At 46.5% G+C, this 20566-nt stretch overlaps 2 non-coding genes across 2 annotated transcripts; one reads left to right on the forward strand and one right to left on the reverse strand.

Annotated features, from left to right (window-relative positions):
- Positions 1-17496: 17496 nt before the first annotated feature.
- Positions 17497-17615, reverse strand: LOC136646968 (5S ribosomal RNA). The gene has a single exon (XR_010794226.1). It is a non-coding gene; the product is annotated as a 5S ribosomal RNA (ribosomal RNA).
- A 373-nt stretch (positions 17616-17988) lies between these two features.
- LOC136646831 (5S ribosomal RNA) lies at positions 17989-18107 on the forward strand. Its single transcript, XR_010794213.1, has one exon. It is a non-coding gene; the product is annotated as a 5S ribosomal RNA (ribosomal RNA).
- The last annotated feature ends 2459 nt before the right edge of the window (positions 18108-20566 follow it).

The following is a 20566-nucleotide window of genomic DNA, read 5'->3' on the forward strand; positions in this document are numbered from 1 at the left end:
GATTCTATCCCTTCCTTAACATAAACGGCCACCCCACCTCCAACACGCCCCTGCCTGTCCCTCCTGTAGAGTTTATAGCCCGGGATTGCGGTATCCCACTGATTCTCCGCATTCCACCAGGTTTCCGTTATGCCCACTATGTCAATATTTTCCCTTGTCACCAGACATTCCAGTTCTCCCACCTTAGCTCGTAGACTTCGGGCATTCACATAAAAGCATTTGTACACGGAATGCCCCAGGATGCGCTGCTTATTTGCTCCTTTGTCCCCGCATCCTCTCATTGTGCCAAACCGTCTATCACATCCCATCACACTACCTTTCCCAATTTCTTCTCCTACTCTGCTTTTGTCTTGTTGTTCTCTAACCTCCCCATCCTCATCCCATAGGGATGAGGAGTCCCAAACCGGATGCCCCTCTGCTCCTGTCGGCCTCCCTCCAGGGATCAGTTTAAAAGCTGCTCTGCCATCTTTTTAATGTTATGCGCCAGCAGTCTGGTTCCATTCTGGTTCAAGTGGAGCCCGTCCCTCTTGTACAGGCCCCGCTTGTCCCAAAAAGTTCCCCAGTGCCTAACGAATCTAAACCCCTCCTCCCTACACCACCGTCTCATTCACGCATTGAGACCCCTGATCTCCGCCTGCCTAGCTGGCCCTGCGCGTTGAACAGGTAGCACTTCAGAGAACGCTACCTTTGAGGTCCTGGCTTTCAGCTTCCTGCCTAAAAGCCTAAATTTGGCCTCCAGGACCTCCCAGCTACACTTGCCCACGTCGTTGGTGCCGACATGCACCACAGCCGCTACCTCTCCCCCAGCACTGTCTACTAGCCTGTCTAGACAAGAAGTGATGTCCGCAACGTTTGCACCAGGCAGGCAAGTCACCATTCGGTCCTCACATCCATCGCAAACCCCCCTCTCTATGTTTCTAATAATCGAATCCCCCGCTACAAGAAGCCCCCAACCCCCCTCCCGCCGAGGAGTATCCCAAGTGCGTTCGGATACGGGCCCATCCCCTGAAGAAGGGGTCCCCCCTAGGGGATTGTTTCCCTCCTCTCCAGGATGACGTCCTCCAGTCCCGAGACTTCCCACCCGGGCAGCCGAGGAGCTGCACGCCTGAGGTTGGGACGAAGCCTGATCGTCCCCAGAAGTCTCCCCACGGTCCTCCTCTGCCTGCCTGCGCTTCTCCAGGTTGGCCACCAAGGCTTCAAGGGAGCGGACGCGTTCCCTGAGAGCCTGGAGCTCCTTGCACCGAGGACACACCCATGACTTATGCCCCAGAGGCATATAATCATACATGTGGCACTCGATGCAGAACACTGGATAGCCCCCACCCTGCTACTGGCTGTCTGTCATAGGAGGGATACTCCTCGGCGGGAGGGGGGTCGGGGGCTTCTTGTAGTGGGGGATTCGATTATTAGAAACATAGAGAGGGGCCTTGAGGACCGCATGGTGACTTGCCTGCCTGGTGCGAAGGTTGCGGACATCACTTCTCGTCTAGACAGGCTAGTAGACAGTGCTGGGGGAGAGGTAGCGGCTGTGGTGCATGTCGGCACCAACGACGTGGGCAAGTGTAGCTGGGAGGTCCTGGAGGTTTTGTAAGTTACACTACCTTCAAAATACACTTATATACAAGTTTTGGTAATATGTTGTTAAACTGCTTTGTGAACTTTTTAACAACAAGTGGTATATAAATATTTTTCATCAACATCATAATTTATTCACCAGATGAAACATCAGATGATTAATTTGCCTACACTAAACAGGGAGATGGACTAGCATGATACTCTGATTTTAAAAACATGGCTATTACAATAAATTGTGCCTGTGAACTTCACACAGAATATATCTGGCCACAGTGGCATAGCTAGAGGGGGTGCAAAGCACTACATTTTGCAGGGAGCCTCACGGCTTGCAAGCGGCTCCTTCCTCTTTCCTTCGGAACCATTTTGGGCGATAGGAGCGAAATGGAGGCATTTGCCTTGACTGCCCATGTGCTTCATCCTGCATAATTGCCTCCGTTTTGCTCCAACTGCCCAGAATGGCTCCAAAGGGATGGGCCACTTGCAAGTCATGATGAGGCTCCCTGCCAAACTAATGCTTTGCACCCCCTCTAGCTATGCCACTGTGTGGCCTCTGAGTGGTAGGCAGGCCTCAAGACTGATCTGGCAGGGCAATTTTTATGTTGTAAACATTCATTAACTGGTTGACATTTTAAACATGTAGTCCATTCTGCTTTGTTTCTTTGTATTACAAAGAGGAGATACGACAGAAAGCATAGCATGTCATGTCCACTCCCACACATGGGACCAGCCGTGCTACCCTGCACAGAATGGGAGATCCAGGTTCAAAACCTCAGAAAAGAAGATTGACTGGTTGGTGTTGGGCAAATCAGCATCTCACCCTTTCAACCTAGCCTACTGCAAAGGCCGTTAGGAAGTTTGATAAGACTTGAGCAGCAAGAATTGTAGTATTCAACAAATAATGTTTCTCTTATTAGTTTCTCATTACATATTTCCTGGCCTCTGAGCGGCCTGCTTGGAGGCAGGCTGTGCAGCATGGCCTTTCCCAGTTTGAAGAGACACTTGGCCAACAGACTGAGGCAAAGAGGCAAAGAAGGGAGGCCCATAGCCAGGGAGACAGACCAGGGACAGACTGCACTTGCTCCCAGTGTGGAAGGGATTGTCACTCCCGAATCGGCCTTTTCAGCCACACTAGACGCTGTTCCAGAACCACCATTTAGAGTGTGATACCATAGTCTTTCGAGACTGAAGGTTGCCAACACACATTTACTTTTTAATGGATAAACTACCCTATTCACAAAAGCTCCTTAAATTTAAAAAACTCATGAAATAATATAAAACCACCAAACATTTAAAATACATTGGTAAAATTATTAATGTTTTTTTGTGGCTGCTCTTCATGAATACAAATATAACTGTGGTTGCTCTTCATGTCTTACAAATATAACTGGATCCTGTTTGGGCTCAAGCTTCAGCAAGCCTCAGGTAAAATTCCAGAGCTGGAAAGCAACCCCCAGGAATGGGCTCTCTCTGCACCTTGTTGAAACAAAGAAGAAATGAGCAATGTGTACATTCTCCAGAGTATGCGAGAACAGACTTGCACCAAAAGAGAGCTATGCAAGTGGGCTGGTGTTTAGAGGAAAGAAAAACCCCAAAGCAGCCCTCTTTCTCCTCCTCCAAGCCTCTTCCCCAAGATCTACTTCTTCAATAAAACTGTTCTGGGATGAACTTCACCACACACTACCTGCTTCTCATGGCCCTTTTAATGGAATTAAAATGGAATGTTAATTCCATTTCTACTACTTTTAATGGAATTAATGGAATGTTAATTCCATTTCTACTACTCATGGTAGAATATTAAATACTCACACCCAGATTGCATGCTATGGAAGAACCTTTAAGGACTGTGGAAAATAAATTACTTATGGTCCAATCCTATGCATGTCTATTCAGTAGTAAGTTTCATTGAGTTCTATGGGGCTTACTCCCAGCAAAAGTGTGTATGGGATTGCATTGCAGCCTTAAGTAATTAAAGCTCCCATGGCCCCAAAGTATTGGCTATGATTCGCTGTGATTTACTGCTCTGGTCCTGCCTCCTTCCAGTAGGAGGAGGTCCTACCAGCTTGGATGATGGTAGTTGATTTTGCCTTGCCTTGTTCTGGAGCATGAAGTCACTCAATATAGCGACACGGCAGAATTACATAGCTGCAGAATAGGCTGTCTGTAAGAACCGAGGTAAGGGAACAAACATGTGTGACTTCCTCACCAGTACAGGATGCAGAGCATGCCCCATCAACACAGCTGCAATACATTGGATAGGAAAATTGGATAGGATTGGGCCCTTAGTCAATGTACACTTCCCATTTGCTCATTCTCGAGTCTAGGACAAGATGTTCTGCTTCAGACGGTGTCCTTCAGCATCTCCTTTAACACTTACTGATGGGCTTGCACTGAGCCTTCCCCACGGGGAGGATAAAGTTTTCCTCATCACACCCACAGACCCACATGCTTTAGGCCTGTGCTTCTCACTGTGGGTCTGTGGTTCACCAGTGGGTCACAACTAGTGGCGGGCCTGGGGGGCAGGGGGGCAAAAGCCCCAGGTGCCTCGCCTGTTACGCCCTCCCGCTGTTGCCACCTCCACCCACTACACCACCTCCACCTGCCCATTGGAGCTGTTCCGCGGGCAGGCAAAGCCCCACATGCCACTCTAAACAGCTCCAAAAGCCTTCTGAGGCTTCTGGTGCAATCTTAAAGAGTACTTCTGGTTCTTGTTAGAAAACTGTATTCTTTAAGATCACCCCAGAAGACTATGAAGGCTTTTAGAGCTGTTCAGAGTGTTGTGTGAGGCTCCTTGTGCCTAGGTAAGTATCCCTGGAGTGCGGGGGGGGGGGGCGGTGTGATGTGGGGGGGCATGTTACTATAGGGGCCATGTCCATAACTGGTCACAACCTGATTTTTGATGGTTCGCGAAACTGACAGGGTAGATCAGGCTGTGTGCTGGAAGGTTAAACAACTTGCTACTTGCAGGGAGCACTGCTGCCCAATCACCATTATAGCCACAGAGGCTTGAGCGGCTGGTAAAGTGAAAATTTTTTTAGGTGGGTCCTGATGCATAAAAGTTTGGGAACCACCGCTCTAGAAAATTCTCTCAAGACCTTAGGAGGCAATTAAAGATAGATCTCAGAGGCTCTCCATGCATTCTGAAGAACGTGTTGCATGTGCTGTGAACCTGTGCCTTCTATTTGCCATGACACTGATTGGCTACAGCTTCACTGCACTGTTTACCAAGGACTTAATATGGAGTCTACACTGACTGTTCTTTTTTTTTTTTTTAATTACCAGTACCTTCTACATTTATCCCACCAAAGTAAACAAGACCCATCTGGTCTTTACATGTTTTATTCAGGAAGCTGTGAGGCAGTACAATAAATAAATGCAGATCCGCTGGTTCTCACCTTGTGATTCTCTTCTCTCTTGTCAGTCCTTGGGAAAACCTGGCCTTGAATTATATGTCATTGAGGGCCCAATCCTATCCAACTTTCTAGTGCTGATGCAGCAATGAACAGAGAAATTAGGGCAACATTGGCAACAGGAGCCACAGAGACTGATGCAACATTTTGTGGGAGGGAGTGTTCTAGGATGCAGCAGTTTCCAACTATCAATCATCTACAACAGTTTACATGATTTTACTTGAACTTCTAGAGCAGGGGTGCCCAAACCCCCACCTGGGGGCTATTTGCAGCCCTCAGGGACTCCCAATCAGGCCCAAGGGGAGCCCCCAGTCTCCAATGAGCCTCTGGCCCTCTGCACTGGCCTGACACAACTGCTCTCAGTGTGAGGGCGACTATTCAACTCTCATGTGAGCTGCGGGCCAAGGGCTCCCTCCACTGCTTGGTGTTCCACGTCTGTGGTGCAGCAGCAGCAGTGAAAGAAAGGCTGGCCTTGCTTTGTGCCCAAGCAGAAGGCCTTTTATAGGCCTTGAGCTATTGCAAGACCTTCATTAATTCAAATAAATTCCATCTCTAATATATTCATTCATGTAAATTTATGTAAAATTTTTCAAATTAAAAATGTCAATTAATTCTTTTTTTCCTGGCCCCTGACAGTGTCAGAGAGATGATGTGGCCCTCCTGCCAAAAAGTTTGGACACCCCTGGATCAGAGCACCCAGGAGATTTATGGTGTGTTTTGTAACAGATTGCTGATTTAGGGCCCAATCCTATCCAATTTTCCAGCACCGGAGCAGCTGCAGCGCAGCTCCAAGGTAAGGGAACAAATGTTCCCAAACCTTAAGGAGGTCTCTGTGACTGCTGCCCACCTCTGAGCACTCATAAGTAGCATAAAGGACCTTTCTCATCTTTCTGTTGGAAACCAGAAACAGAATAGCAAAATTTATCTTATATTATGAGAAGGCAAGCCTGATCATTGCTAGATTTGCAGAGTTTCCAGCTTTTTGAAAGTTGGAGAGGGGAAATTTGAGGATAGAATGTTCAACAGGTCTTTAGCATCAGCTGTTGGTGGAGATTATGCAAATAATAATTTGCAATCTGTTGGTGGAGATTATGCAAACAGGAGCATTACAGCTGCCAGAAACCATTCCTGACCCTCAATAAATACTGAGCCAGGGAATGTCTTCAGCCAGGGCTTTATGTATCCCATACACTGATGAATGTATCAAGTAACTGTGAAATTTAGCCTAAGATTTAGCTTTCTGTTTTAAAACACAGTTTCTAGCTCTTATGAGTGTAGGCACACATCTGAATACATACAAGAAGAAATGCTTGGTGAAATCTTAGATCCCAGGGGACAGAAGCGCTCAGAGGGTGAGGTTTCAGTTTTCTACATGAACTTGGTCCTCTTCTGCAATGGCAGAATAAATAATAATATTTTGAGAAATTTGCAAAGTTTATTCCGATCAAACAATCTTACACAGAATTGCTGCAATATGGTGAGCTTTCTGGACATAACAATTTGCACTGCACTTTTCCTCTAAGACGCTGACTGCAGCATACACAGAGTTCCTTCCAGATGCTAACTAGGTCCATTCCTGCTTACCTTAAGAAAACCAGTTTCAGACCATTTCTAGACACGTTGCACCTCTACAACCACCACTCACACAAGATCCTAAACAGAGACAAAGATGGAAGTATGGAGGGGAAACTAAGCCTACTCGGAGGCCAACCCTGAGAACTTGTCAAGAGTTAAAGTATTATAACAAGTAGCTCAATACAAACAACACTTCTAACTCACCTTTTTGGCAGCTGAAAGATGGAATAAAACCAGAATTGGGAACTGCAAGCCAACAGCACACATTGAAGAGATGCTTCTTTCCAGGACTGCGAGATAAGGACATTAGTCTAAGGAGGGATTATCCGAGTCACTTCATTGGCTTCTCTTACTATGCAAGTGCACACACCCCTATTTGTCTTCCCACAATTTTTTAGAGATTTACCATTTTAATTATGCCAACAAAATGGTTTAATAATGCTAACAATATTCTTATACTCACTCACATAATTCTCCTCTCCTGACCAGGGTAGGAATTTTAAAACGAGGAAACAAAAGTATTGGACACAATGTCACACACAGTTGTAATAAACAGGCATTAAGACGGGATCTCCTACTGGGAGACACTGTCTGTTCCCAGATCTGCCATCAAAGTTTATTTTTAAGGCCACAGAAGCTACAAACCAAAATAAATGCTCCATTCTAAAAGTCATTCTGGTCTGTGAAGCAGTCCGTAACACTTGCTTAGACTTTGACATAAAAAAGGAAGTCCCTTCACTCACCTTCATGGAGCAATTTGATTCAAGACCACCTTGGAGTCACCTTTACTAAAATGACTAAACATTTTATTATATATAAAGTTCAGCCTAAAATGTCATTTGGGTAAACTTCAGACCCAACTGGTTTGGACAAACACAAACTCCACCTGGATTCTTCCCCCTGCCCCTCCAAAAACAGAGACTAAGCAGAAGAATCATTAGACAGAAGTCCTATGTTCCTCTACCGGAAGACTTTAAATGACCAAGAGCCTGGAACATTTACTAATATGCTATGATGAGTTACAGTAAATAATTAATATGGTCCACGTTCAATACTTAAGTGCAGGTCGGTCTGTGATGCAGCAGCCGGAACAGCTGCCAACACAGCTGAAAGGTTTGGTTTGCAATGCTCCATTTCTCTTGCAAAATGTGGGTCATGTATGCAATATGGGTCTCTCGGTCATCAGGACAAATACGTGAGAATGTCTTTGTAATCAAGCAAATTAATTACTTTTTTTTAAGAGAAGAAAATGGCAATTTAAAATGCTTCCTGCTTGGTCAGGGACTGGCCGAGCACATCCTGCCCAAAAGGATAGGGTCAGAGATGCTCCCAAAGATCCAGGGTCCCACAGAGTGGCTGTTTCCCAAAACTGCTCAGCCCCACCCACTCCCCCACTCTTGTTGCCCTGCAAAGTTACCCAGCCCAAATGAACACAGAGGGCTTACCTGGAGAACGGCACACTGTCCACAGTCTTCTGAAGGCGTCTGCTTTGTGATGAATGAACAGGGATGAAATCAGCACATTCCTGGTTAAGCTCTGGCCATCCAGGCTGGCCAGAAGGCCAGTTTTTCTCTTCTCTAAACCTTTCCCCTTTTTCCTTTCCAGAGAAGCACAGGCAGATTCCCTGCCACCCTGAGACTGCTCCCTTTCACACTCCCAATCTGCTGCAGACTCTCTCCAGTACTGGCTTCCTCAGTGCAGTAGCAGCTACATCTCTGCTTCCTCAGTGCCAGAAAGAACAGCTTCAGGCTTGGCCTAATTAAAGGGCCAGGCTTCCTGCCTGTCTGATAGTATTGGGGAAAGAGGGTGGTCAGCAGGCACTGTCTTGCTTCTTTTTAAGATGCCTGATCGCTGAGGATTGAGAAGTCTCCGAGAGGGATCAGTGTCGACACTGGTTGTAACTGTCTATATAGTAAAAGAAATCCCAGCAACTCAGTTTGGACCAAGAGATGTCAGATCCTGCACCAAGGCAAGGCATACCCATGCCTTCTGGCAAAAACATACATAATTTATTCTTATGGCAAGTGTAGGGCTTTCACAGGTTCTGGAATATTTTGCCATAGAAGGCAGAGAAGGACAAAGCAAGTCAACTGCAGCCCCTGGAAATACAGAAGTAGGTTTGTTTCAGAGCCTTCAACAACAACAACAACAAAATGTTCAGAAGTTTGTCCTTCTGTATAATGCGGTCAGAAAAGAAACCAAGGTTGAGTTCTCAGGAAGCCCTATTCTCTGGTTTTAGAAGCAGGCTACTTCAGAATGCCAGATGCAAGGATGCAGACCAGGATGCAGGTCTCTTGTTGTCTTGTGTGCTCCCTGAGGCATCTGGTGGGCCACTGTGAGATCCAGGAAGCTGGACTAGATGGGCCCTTGGCCTGATCCAGCAGGGCTCTTCTTGTGTTCTTATGTTCTGCCTAAACAGAACAAAGGCAGCCAAAGGAGGGGGTCTGGAAATTTCCTGGGATCTTACATTTTCCAGTCTTACCCAGACTTGCTGCCTGAGCAGGATGCTGGGGGCACTATTGCAGGCACGTGATGGTGGTTGCTGCAAACCATATGTACTGGCTTGAGGAATGCATGCATGACACTCCTTAACACAATGTCAGATCTGGGAGGAAACTGACCTGCTACGGTAGCCTGTTGGCTTAAGGCTCCGTTTACCATGAAGGAGGATATAGGAGCTCAGGGATGCAGCTGCGGGACTATGGCTGCTGCAGAAGTCAGTTTTGATAGCAGGAAATTTCCTGGGATCTCAGCTGCACTAGTGTACCTGGGGGGGATCAAGGGGGCAAATGCCCCTGGATGCGATGCCTGTGGGGTCATGGCACCTTCCTCACCCCTCTCTGCCGCCTACCTTACCACACCTTCTGAGGGCTGGAGGAGACTGCCTCTGCGGACTTCTGGTTTTTGGGCAAAAAACAGAAATGTTGTAAGGCCCTTAGAAGACCTTTTGAGGGCTGGGGAGATGTCCCTGGCCTTCAGAAGGCCTTCAGGGTGAAAACTGAAGGTCCACACAGTGTTTTGAAGGTCCACCAGGAGCCTCAGAAGGCCCCTGGTGGGGCATCATTCTACTCGTGGGGGGGGGAGCAGAATTCTGCAGTCCTGGTCCTGGGTGGCACAGGGGCCAGGATTGCCAGTGCTCAGATGGAGGCCAGGTCTACCAGGCAGTTAGACCTGGACTCAGGAGACTCATCTGGAGGGTATCTCTGGAGACCCTCCCCCACCCCATTTCACTCCTTCCCTGCCCCTTAAATCTGTCCTTGTCGCTGCCCTCCCTCCACCCTGTTTCACCCAGGAAAGGGCCCAAAAGAAACATTGTACCCCTGATAAAATTCCTCTGCACTACTCCCCCCCCCAACTTACCAGTGGCAGGTGACAGGTGGAAGTGGCAGCAGCCCCTCCCACACTCCCTATCAGCAAATCTGCAATGGCTGAGCAGTTGGTGGACCTGGATAACTAAGCCATGGGGGGGGGGCATGTGGTCTTGCTCTTCCTCACCCATGGCCGTTAACCAGGTTATGCCTGTGGGATTGGATACTTGTAGTCAGAAGGTCAGTGAGAACAGAGCAATGGTGGCTGCTGTCTGGGACTGACTCCACAGCCTGATACTGAGCTCCATACATGAATAGGATACTCCTGGGCAACGCAAAGGTCCCAAATAGGTGGAATCAGGGATTTGCACCACAGGCCCTCTGCTATTGCTGTGGAACTGACATGGCTTCCTGTCAAATCTCAGCAGTGCTTACCTATGGATTTATGAATGAACAGATTGAAAACATACATAACATTTTTAGATTCCAGTCCTCTGACACATGCATGCACACGTACAAGGAGGGAGGAGCACAGCACCCGTTACTCTCAGGCAACTCATTCCCCTGACTCTGAGAAGAGAAAAATTGTGCTGACTATGGCAGAAGGAGCACCTCTGCTTTTGGCGACATTCCTGGTGTTTCAGCCGCGCATGTAGTCTGGCAGCACACACACATATCTCATTATAGCAGTTCACATAAAACCAATTGCTCTTTGTATCCTGCCAGACACTCCTGTGTCTGCTGTAAGGGTGGGACTTGGTGAGGAGGCTCAATACGCAGATGTTTCTTCCTCGGTGCTTTATAAAAACATCCTACCAAAAACATATTGTAGCCTTCTGCTCCCCTTTACCTATAATGTTATATGCTGCACACCTATATGTGTTTTGCTCTATTTTAGACATTGTATTGGTATTGGCAACCTTCAGTCTCGAGAGACTATGGTATCGTGCTCTGAAAGGTGGTTCTGGAACAGCGTCTAGTGTGGCTGAAAAGGCTGAATCGGGAGTGACAATCCCTTCCACACTGGGAGCAAGTGCAGTCTGTCCCTGGTCTGTCTCCCTGGCTATGGGCCTTCCTTCTTTGCCTCTTAGCCTCAGACTGTTGGCCAAGTGTCTCTTCAAACTGGGAAAGGCCATGCTGCACAGCCTGCCTCCAAGCGGGCCGCTCAGAGGCCAGGGTTTTCCACTTGTTGAGGTCCATCCCTAAGGCCTTCAGATCCCTCTTGCAGATATCCTTGTATCGCAGCTGTGGTCTACCTGTAGGGCGCTTTCCTTGCATGAGTTCTCCATAGAGGAGATCCTTTGGGATCCGGCCATCATCCATTCTCACGACATGACCAAGCCAACGCAGGCGTCTCTGTTTCAGCAGTGAATACATGCTAGGGATTCCAGCACGTTCCAGGACTGTGTTGTTTGGAACTTTGTCCTGCCAGGTGATGCCGAGGGTGCGTCGGAGGCAGTGCATGTGGAAAGCGCTCAGTTTCCTCTCCTGTTGTGAGCGAAGAGTCCATGACTCGCTGCAGTACAGAAGTGTACTCAGGACACAAGCTCTGTAGACCTGGATCTTGGTATGTTCCGTCAGCTTCTTGTTGGACCAGACTCTCTTTGTGAGTCTGGAAAACGTGGTAGCTGCTTTACCGATGCGCTTGTTTAGCTCGGTATCGAGAGAAAGAGTGTCGGAGATCGTTGAGCCAAGGTACACAAAGTCATGGACAACCTCCAGTTCATGCTCAGAGATTGTAATGCGTTTAGATATTAATGTCAATATATATATGGTGTAGTATTTCTATTGCAATAAGATTCCTCAATAAATCAAGCCAGTGATTTTCAAGCAGTGTGCCACAAGTGATCCACAGGTGTGCCAGGGGAGTTTGGCAAATTTATTTATTTTTTTAAAATAAATCTCATTTATTCATAGGGCCATTGAGAGATGTGAGCTGCCCACCAGCAGCATGGTGTGCCTTGACAATTTTAGTGCATTTTCAGTGTGCCGTGAGATGAAAAAGGTTGAAAATCGCTGTATTGAGTCCTGAGCATGCTACCAAGTGATCACTGAATACTTTCGGATTTATGGTAGTATTTCACTGATTTGTGGCACTGACACATTCTGCACTTATGATGCCCTGATGCCCTGGTGCCCTGACATCAGTCTAACAACTGCCGTACTAGACCCATCCAGAGACAATATCACACCCGTGCAACCCTCTCAGTAATGCTGGCACAGCCCATCCCAGTAAAACTGGTGCATGATCAACGTGACATTCAAGGAGACAGACACCACATCCAGCCAGCCTCCATGCTGATGGCCAGAGAAGCTGTCCCAGAGAGAAACACTCATTGACCCAAGCGCAAGGCCAATGAACAGCTACTTCCTGGGGGGATTCTCAAGGACACCACACACATACACACACAATACAACACAAGGATACTACGGCACTCCCACTACTACAGAAGCAGCTGTGGCATCAGGAGCAAAAGGGGGAAAAGCAAAGAACTGCTAGGAATCCCTGCATCAAGGGTTGAAGTCACCATATTCCATACCAAATGCTGACACTGGGGGGCTGGCGCTTTTTATGAAACATCTTTTCATGATCCAACTGTGTATTATTGGTTTATGGTTTTAATTGTTTTTATTAATGTTATAGCATTGTTTTATCTATTAAATTGAAATATTTTGTAAGCCGCCTTGAGGGCCCCTAAACGGGGTGGAAAGGCAGGATATAAATTTCTCAGATAGATAGATAGATAGATAGATAGATAGATAGATAGATAGATAGATAGATAGATAGATAGATAGATAGATCGATTGATCGATTGATCGATTGATCGATCGACTCACACAAACACACACATCCAGGGAGTGCCTTTTTGAGCAGACCACCTCATCCCACATTTAACACCATTCATCACTGCAGGCACACTTGGCGAGGAGGATGTAGCTCATCATGGACCTATCAGAGGGAGCACTGCCTTGCCCTAGGGTGAATCATTGGGCTGGCATTTAACACAGGGAACCTACTGCAGAGCCCCATCCATCTAGCTACACTCACACATACCCCTATGTCCTTTGCTTCATCACTGTCACCAGGGCCAGCGCCTCCATTAGGCCAACCAAAGCAGTCACTTCAGGCAGTAGGTTGGTGGGTGGGTGTGTGCCCATCTCTGTCCGCCTGTTTGTCGCCACTGCTTTTCCTTCTCCTTCTTTCTGTAAAAGGAAGAGAGAAACAGGAAATGTGGTGGGGAAGATAGTGCTGAGCTAGAGCATTGGAAAGTGAGAGGAGCAGAAGCTGGCACTTCATCAGGTAAAGGGGGCAGCATTTGGCATGTCACCTCAGGTGAGGTGAGTCTTATCCTGAGAAAAGAAACTACGGTAGGAAGAAGGGTTTGCTATCTGCTAAGAAAGAGGCAGCAGTCGTGATCCAACCAGAGTTTTGATTGAAGTGTGTCAGTGGTAGAGTAGCATCTGAAGGAGAAACACATAGGAGGGGTTGCCAAAGATGTCCTTCCAGCAGGGCTGTTGTGCCACGTCTGTAGCACCAAGTATGGCTTGCTCCATAGAATGGGGTCAAGATGGTGGTGCTAGGGAACCTCTGCTCTACCCCCTTGCCTTTGGTCTGCAAAATTCTCCAGGGTTCCATCTTGTCCCTAGTACTGTTTAATATTTGCACAGAACTCCCAAGGGACGTGGCCATGAGATTTGGGCTGTACAGTCATCAGTATGATTAGTCATCTGATCAGTGGGGGCAGTGGAGACTGTGAATTGTGCTTGGCTGCTGTGTGGACTTGGATGTGGGAGAACAAACTCAAATGTAATCCAGGCAAGATGGAGGCACTTTTGATGTGCTACTGATTTGTGAGGCTCACAGTCAGAGGGTGCTCCTTGATTGAGGGTTTCTCGGGTGCCCTCGGGAAAAGAAATGCCTCTTATCAGTTTTGGTTCATTGCCAACTGCGGCTTTTTCTGAAAAGGTCTCTATACAGGTATCCATGCTCTGGTCACTTCCAGGCTGAACTACTGCAAGGCACTCTACTCAACACTGAACATGAAAAATATTCAGGAACTTCAACTGGTGCAAAAAGCAGCAGAAAATTCCAGTTGGTGCTAAATGTGGCTTCCAAGCTGCTAAGTGGAGCTGCTTGTTGTGATCGAATCACCTCAACTTTGTAGGAGTTGCGTTGGCTACTGACTTTTTCCAGGCTCAATTCTAAGTGCTGGTTATGACATTTAAAGCCGCAAATGGTTTGGGGATCTGGACCTTAAGGACTGCCTTCACTCAGATGTGTCTTCTTGTATGCTTCAGTTGGCATCTGTCACCTGGCTGTGGGTGCCTTTGTCTTCTGAGGCATGATAGGCACCCACTAGACACAGGGCCTTTTCAGTGGTAGTGCTGCTGACCTTGTGGAATGCCCTCCTGACAAAAGTGAATTGAGCCTTACAGACATGTAAAGAACTTGCTTTTTCACTCTGCTTTTGGAGGAGGGTGATAATATTTGGCTGTGGATGGGTACTTTGATAATTTTGCTTGTTTTGAGATTAGGATTATTAAACTACCTTTTTGCGTATTGCTTCCTTATTTTATTACATTTGTTTCATGATGTAACTTTGTTGTTTAATTAACTGTAAGCCACCCTCAGTTGCCAAGGCAAGAAGACCAGATATAAATGTTTTCAATGAGTAATAAACAAATAAATGAATGAATCCTCACAAACGCAAATTTTCAAGGTTCTTTGGGGAAGTCATGACAGTTGAGCTAACATAAAATCAATACAAATTTGTAGTGTATGTTTTTATCCACTGTCTGAAGCTAAAATAAGCTAAGTAACCATATAAAATTAAAATTTTAAAAAATGAAGGTGTGGGCAGAAAGTGGGCCAGAACTATTCTGCAATGTTAATATGTGATTTTTGACTATAACATTTCCCCCCATATAATCCTTCGTCCATATAATCCTACCTGCCCTCTCAGGTCATCTGAGGGGGCCCTTCTGACTGTGCCCTCACCAGTAAAGGTGAGGGGGGTGGCGGCAAGGAATAGGGCCTTCTTGGTGGTAGCACCCTGTTTGTGGAATTCCCTTCCCCTGGAATCAAGAACAGCTCTCTCTCTCGGGAGAGCTTTTGGTGGTGCCTCCTTATTCATGAAGGCTTTTAATTAATACTGAGGGGCTGGTACCTTTTAATGATTTTTAATTGTCGTGATCTTGGGTGTTCTTATTGTTTTAATTGTACTTTTATATTACCTGTTGTTACCTTTGGTGTGGGAGAAAGGCAGGATAATAAATAAACAAAATCATATTAATGGAATCGTACTTATGGAGAAATATACACTAAGGAAGAAAAAAATTACAGTCGACACAGCTGCCATTCACCTTCCTCTGAAGATGTACAACTCAGAATGGGATAATCACACTCAGTCTACCTTATAACAATTTCTCTTCTTCCCAATGGATCATTCTAAAGGAAGATGTCAGCTCTCCATCTTCCCACTATGCAGGGACATGACCTCGAACGTGGCAGGCAAGGGATCAGCTCCATGCACTTTTAATCAGGGAAAAGTAAATCCTATGCAGATGGGATCACACAGCTGTTGTGTGGTTGCCCTAGCAACTGTAATGTTGCCTTTGGATATTAAGCACCAGAAGGTGCAAATTGCCAGAGACCTGTTAATCCACAGCCATCCCAAGGGAATAAGGTGTTCTGCTGGGATCACCTGCCTTCCTGGAATAAAAAGTATGGAAACTTTGTGTTTAAAACTAAGTGATCTTGTACTTTGGGGCTAGAAAACAGTTTTATTCACTCAAAATGTGATTAAAACCACACAGTCCACGTATATTCTGATGCCGTCCAAGAACCTCAAAACCCAGTCTTGTGTAGAACTCATGGATATTCATTGCATTGCATTTGTAAATTGATCTGGGTAAGAATGAGATTCCTCAGAGGTTTGAATAAGACTGCAAAGACAAGGAAAAAACCAACCTTTTCCACCTGAAGTTTATTCAGCCAAACTAGTCAATAGGGAAATGAGTTCTATTGCACAAGCTCAGGGGAGAAATAAAATTCTGCATGGCCATCTGTCTGTATATGTATCACTTCCTGTCAGTGGTGTAATTAAGCCAGGGCAGGCAGCACAAGTGACACTATAGGAGAGGAGTGAAAAGAAAAGGCTTTGTGGGTCCACCTCCACATGATGAGTGGTGTGGCTTCACAACAAGGTTCCAAAACATTCTGCCTCCCAAAGCCATTCAGGTCGCTTCCCACCTCAACCTCAAAAGACTGAGGCTGCCACGTCCACTAGGGCTGCACTCGATGTCGGTTCTCCAAAACTCTTCGCATATCTGACACCATCTCACACAGCTGTTGTGGTACTCAATGTGCAATAAAAAAGAAAATTATCATTTCCTTTTTTAATGGTTGAGAAAAAAAAAGTCAATATAAAACGGGGCCCCTGGACTGTCAGAATTGAGGTGTGACATTTCAGGGGTGCCACTGACATCTCAGTCCTTGCTTCACTGCAAGCCAGACTTTGGGGCAAAGACGTCCAAACAAGAAGTTTGTGTACTGGACCCATTGGACTGATGACCCGACTTGGAAGGACAATCCAAAGATATTCAGATAAACTACTTCATGGAATAACGGTGAGAGAGAGACAGAGCCTCTGAGGTTACCAAATTGCTATGAGGCCCGCTTGGAGGCAGGCTGTGCAACATGGCCTTTCCCAGTTTGAAGAGACACTTGGCCAACAGTCTGAGGCTAAGAGGCAAAGAAGGAAGGTCCATAGCCAGGGAGACAGGCCAGGGACAGACTGCACTTGCTCCCAGTGTGGAAGGGATTGTCACTCCCGAATTGGCCTTTTCAGCCACACTAGACGCTGTTCCAGAACCACCTTTCAGAGCGCGATACTATAGTCTTTCGAGACTGAAGGTTGCCAACTAGTAGTAACTAGTAGTACTGCCAAAGTACAAATCTGGAAAGTGAGAAACTCATTTTAAACAGCAAGGCTAAGTTCTATAACCATCTTTGATGATGGTTCTGCAGAACAAAAGAAGATGATGTCACCTTGTTTGTTTGTCTTAATTCTGTCCTCTCTTTGCTCCCCAGATGGGGCCCAAAGCGGCTACCGATGTGAACATCAAACTTATTTATTTCTTTATTAAAAGAATTAAGACCCTTCCTCTCCACCCCCTAAGGGCACTTTAGGAAGGCGGCTTACAAAGACCACAACCAAAGACAAGAAAAACAATGATAGATACAAGAAAGACCATTAAAAGCAAGCAATTAATCATTAATTCTCTTGCATAGCACCGTTGTGCTATTTCTCTGCCAGGGAACCAAGACAGTCGTTTGCCTTGTTTTGGATGGCTTGGAAAAAGCAAGGCGGGTCCCTCCAACGGTGCCCCTGGACGGTCAGCACCGCACCCCGGGAGATCTGCACCTGGGCGGCAGCGGAGGTGGCCTGAGGCTAGCACCGCCCCGAGCGGTCCCCAGTTTTCTTGCTGAGGGTATCCCTGAGCGGACGGACTCCTGAGGAGAGAACGGGAAGAGGGAAAAGAAAGAAGAAGAGTGAAAAGGGACTGACGCGCCCTGGAGGGAGAGGGAGAAGGCGGAGGCGTGGGAGGGAGGGCCCCCAAGAAGCAAAAGCCTACAGCACTCGGTATTCCCAGGCGGTCTCCCATCCAAGTACTAACCAGGCCTGACCCTGCTTAGCTTCCGAGATCAGACGAGATCGGGCGCGTTCAGGGTAGTATGGCCGTAGACGCTGAACGGCCTTGATGTGGCCGTGCCACTTCTGCCTTGAAGCAGGGCTCCCAGCCCACCCCGCCTGCCTTGCCCCGCGCGCACACACACCAGCACCTTTCCCACCCAGGCACCCGCTTCCACTGCTAGCTGACGCACACGCCGCTGCGCTGTCCCTGCCCCTCCCACCGCTCCCTGCAAAACGCTGCTACCCGCACCCTCCTCCTGGACGGCGTCCCGCAGCTCAGCGCCTTCTCCTGCGCCCAAACCCCTCTGCTGACAAACACCCCGACTGCGGGCCCTCCTGTGGCTTCCCACCGTGGCCACAACACCTCGCACACCCCCCCCCGGCCCCACGGCCTGCTTCAAGGCAGAAGCGGCAGCGCCATGCAGTGTCTACGGCCATACTACCCTGAATGCGCCCGATCTCGTCTGATCTCGGAAGCTAAGCAGGGTCAGGCCTGGTTAGTACTTGGATGGGAGACCGCCTGGGAATACCGGGTGCTGTAGGCTTTTGCTTCTTTTGCGCCCCCCCATGCGTCCATCCAATCACATCCATGCCCTCTCCTTGAAAGGCGCCTCTAGTAGTAGTATCTTTATTGTCATTGTGCTGCAGCACAACCAAATTTATGCGCCTTTGAGGTACAGGCATAAATATATACTACAATTCCAACAATCACACCCTACACACATTCTATACGACATGCATCATAATATAAAAGCAGTATAACAGACCATCATGCCCAGGAGCCTCAGTCAACGTAATTATGGCTGTGAGATAATAATGGGAAAAAACGCTACATTAGCACTTTTTTCCTTTTCCAGATTGAAAATCATTCTGTTACTTTAGGAACATAAAATATGACTATGGACAATTTGACTTGGCGTAAAATGATCACAATTAGCATATTAAAAATATAGTGCATCCAAACAATGATTACAAACAGAATTTGCTTTTTAATAATATTTATTTGTAATTGTAACAAATGGAAACAATCTCCTGAACTGTTTACTACTTTATGTGGTACAGACAAGGAAACCTCCACAAAACAATTTTTAAAATCCAGAAGTAACAATGAGTCATATTTCCTCTCCACAGTATTAAATAAAAATAAAACACCCATTCTCATAAAAAGAATTGAAGAGGGGGGAAGTGTATAGAAGGGAGTGGGACTAAGTGTCAATGAATGGGCATGAAATTTAAGCAGAATCATTTTCTGAGCTGTAATTATTTGAGCAGGGTAATTATCAGTATCGGTTTCAGTCTCTGCTTCTACAGCTACTCTGTTGTGTCTGTCATTTTCACAGTTATGGGCTTCTGAAAACTGAAGGTTTGCCCGGATTGAATCAAGCTTCTCTACCCTTTCACATGTCAGGTTATTTCTTGATTTAGTGTGAGTGTTTCCAGACATAGACCAGATTCTTTCACATGCTGCAGAAGATGGAGGAATCTGAAGAAGGCGAGAAGCAAGCGGAGTCAGAGGCTGTGTTGTGCAAAGACCTTGCCGCCATGTTGCAGGAGGAATATGTTTGGCAGAATCCCAGACTGCATTCCTGGACAAAATCCTTGAAGATGTTCTATATTCTGCAACATTTGAAAGTACCTTCAAGTCCTAAATGTGATGCTTGTTTTGTAATCCAGTCAAATGCAGTCACAGGGCTGTCAACACTTCTATTTCCGCCTTTGAATCTTGGATCCAGCAGATTTGCAGCAGCATGAATTGGATGGCAACAAAATTCTTCCCTTTTTAAAAATCAAATCTTTCACTTTACTTTCTTCTATAGTTGTAAGTGGAGATACACTGAGATTTTCAAAAACAGCTGTTTTATCTTGGTCAGTAAATAAGGAATTTCTGACAAAAGTGCACTATCCGATTCAGATGCAGTGATTGCTGCAGCAATTGGCTTTAGAATCTTCAGGGAATTTTGCAGCTGAACTCAGAAGACATCCTGATCAAGAACACTGTTTCTCACACTCCTGGTTACTTTTAAGATCTTCAACTATTACTGTTTCTTGAAGAGCTTCTTTGTTTTTTAGTAAACTTTCAAAGGAGATCACCACTCCAGCCCACCAAGTTTTACTACAGAGCTTCAGTGTCACTATTTTATTCTTTGCATTTTTTTCTACTTGCTTCTTCTTGAAAACTGCAGCTACTATATACGTACCTTTTACATGTTTTAGAACTTCTTTTGCTGGTCTATAGATCATTGGAAGGGTGTCCAGTTTCATCATATCATTAAGAAGCAAGTTGAGGCCATGAGATGCACATCCTATTGCAGTAATATGTGGATACCGATCCATTATGATCTTCCATGCTGCTTTCATATTGCTGGCATTGTCAGTCGGCAAAGCAAATATTTTACCACTCCCAATTTTCTGTAGGACTTCACATGTTTCACAGCTGATATACTCTGCAGTATGTCTGTTCTCTCCTGTTTCAATGCTTTTATCAAAAACTGGTTGAGGTGTTGTTAGTTGGCAACCTTCAGTCTCGAAAGACTATGGTATCGCGCTCTGAAAGGTGGTTCTGGAACAGTGTCTAGTGTGGCTGAAAAGGCCGATTCGGGAGTGACAATCCCTTCCACACTGGGAGCAAGTGCAGTCTGTCCCTGGCCTGTCTCCCTGGCTATGGACCTTCCTTCTTTGCCTCTTAGCCTCAGACTGTTGGCCAAGTGTCTCTTCAAACTGGGAAAGGCCATGTTGCACAGCCTGCCTCCAAGCGGGCCGCTCAGAGGCCAGGGTTTCCCACTTGTTGAGGTCCACTCCTAAGGCCTTCAGATCCCTCTTGCAGATGTCCTTGTATAGAGCCAAATTTATAATTCCTTCTCCTCTCACATTTGTCCATCTGTAAGTAGTGCAAGACACAGTGCTTCATTAATTTTTCCTTGCACAGATTTTTGCAGCTGTTCAGATTTTTCTGAGTTCAGAGAATTTTGCAGCTGAACTCAGAAGACATCCTGATCAAGAACAG

The sequence above is a fragment of the Tiliqua scincoides genome, chromosome 3 (assembly GCF_035046505.1).
Source record: "Tiliqua scincoides isolate rTilSci1 chromosome 3, rTilSci1.hap2, whole genome shotgun sequence".
Taxonomy (NCBI): domain Eukaryota; kingdom Metazoa; phylum Chordata; class Lepidosauria; order Squamata; family Scincidae; genus Tiliqua; species Tiliqua scincoides.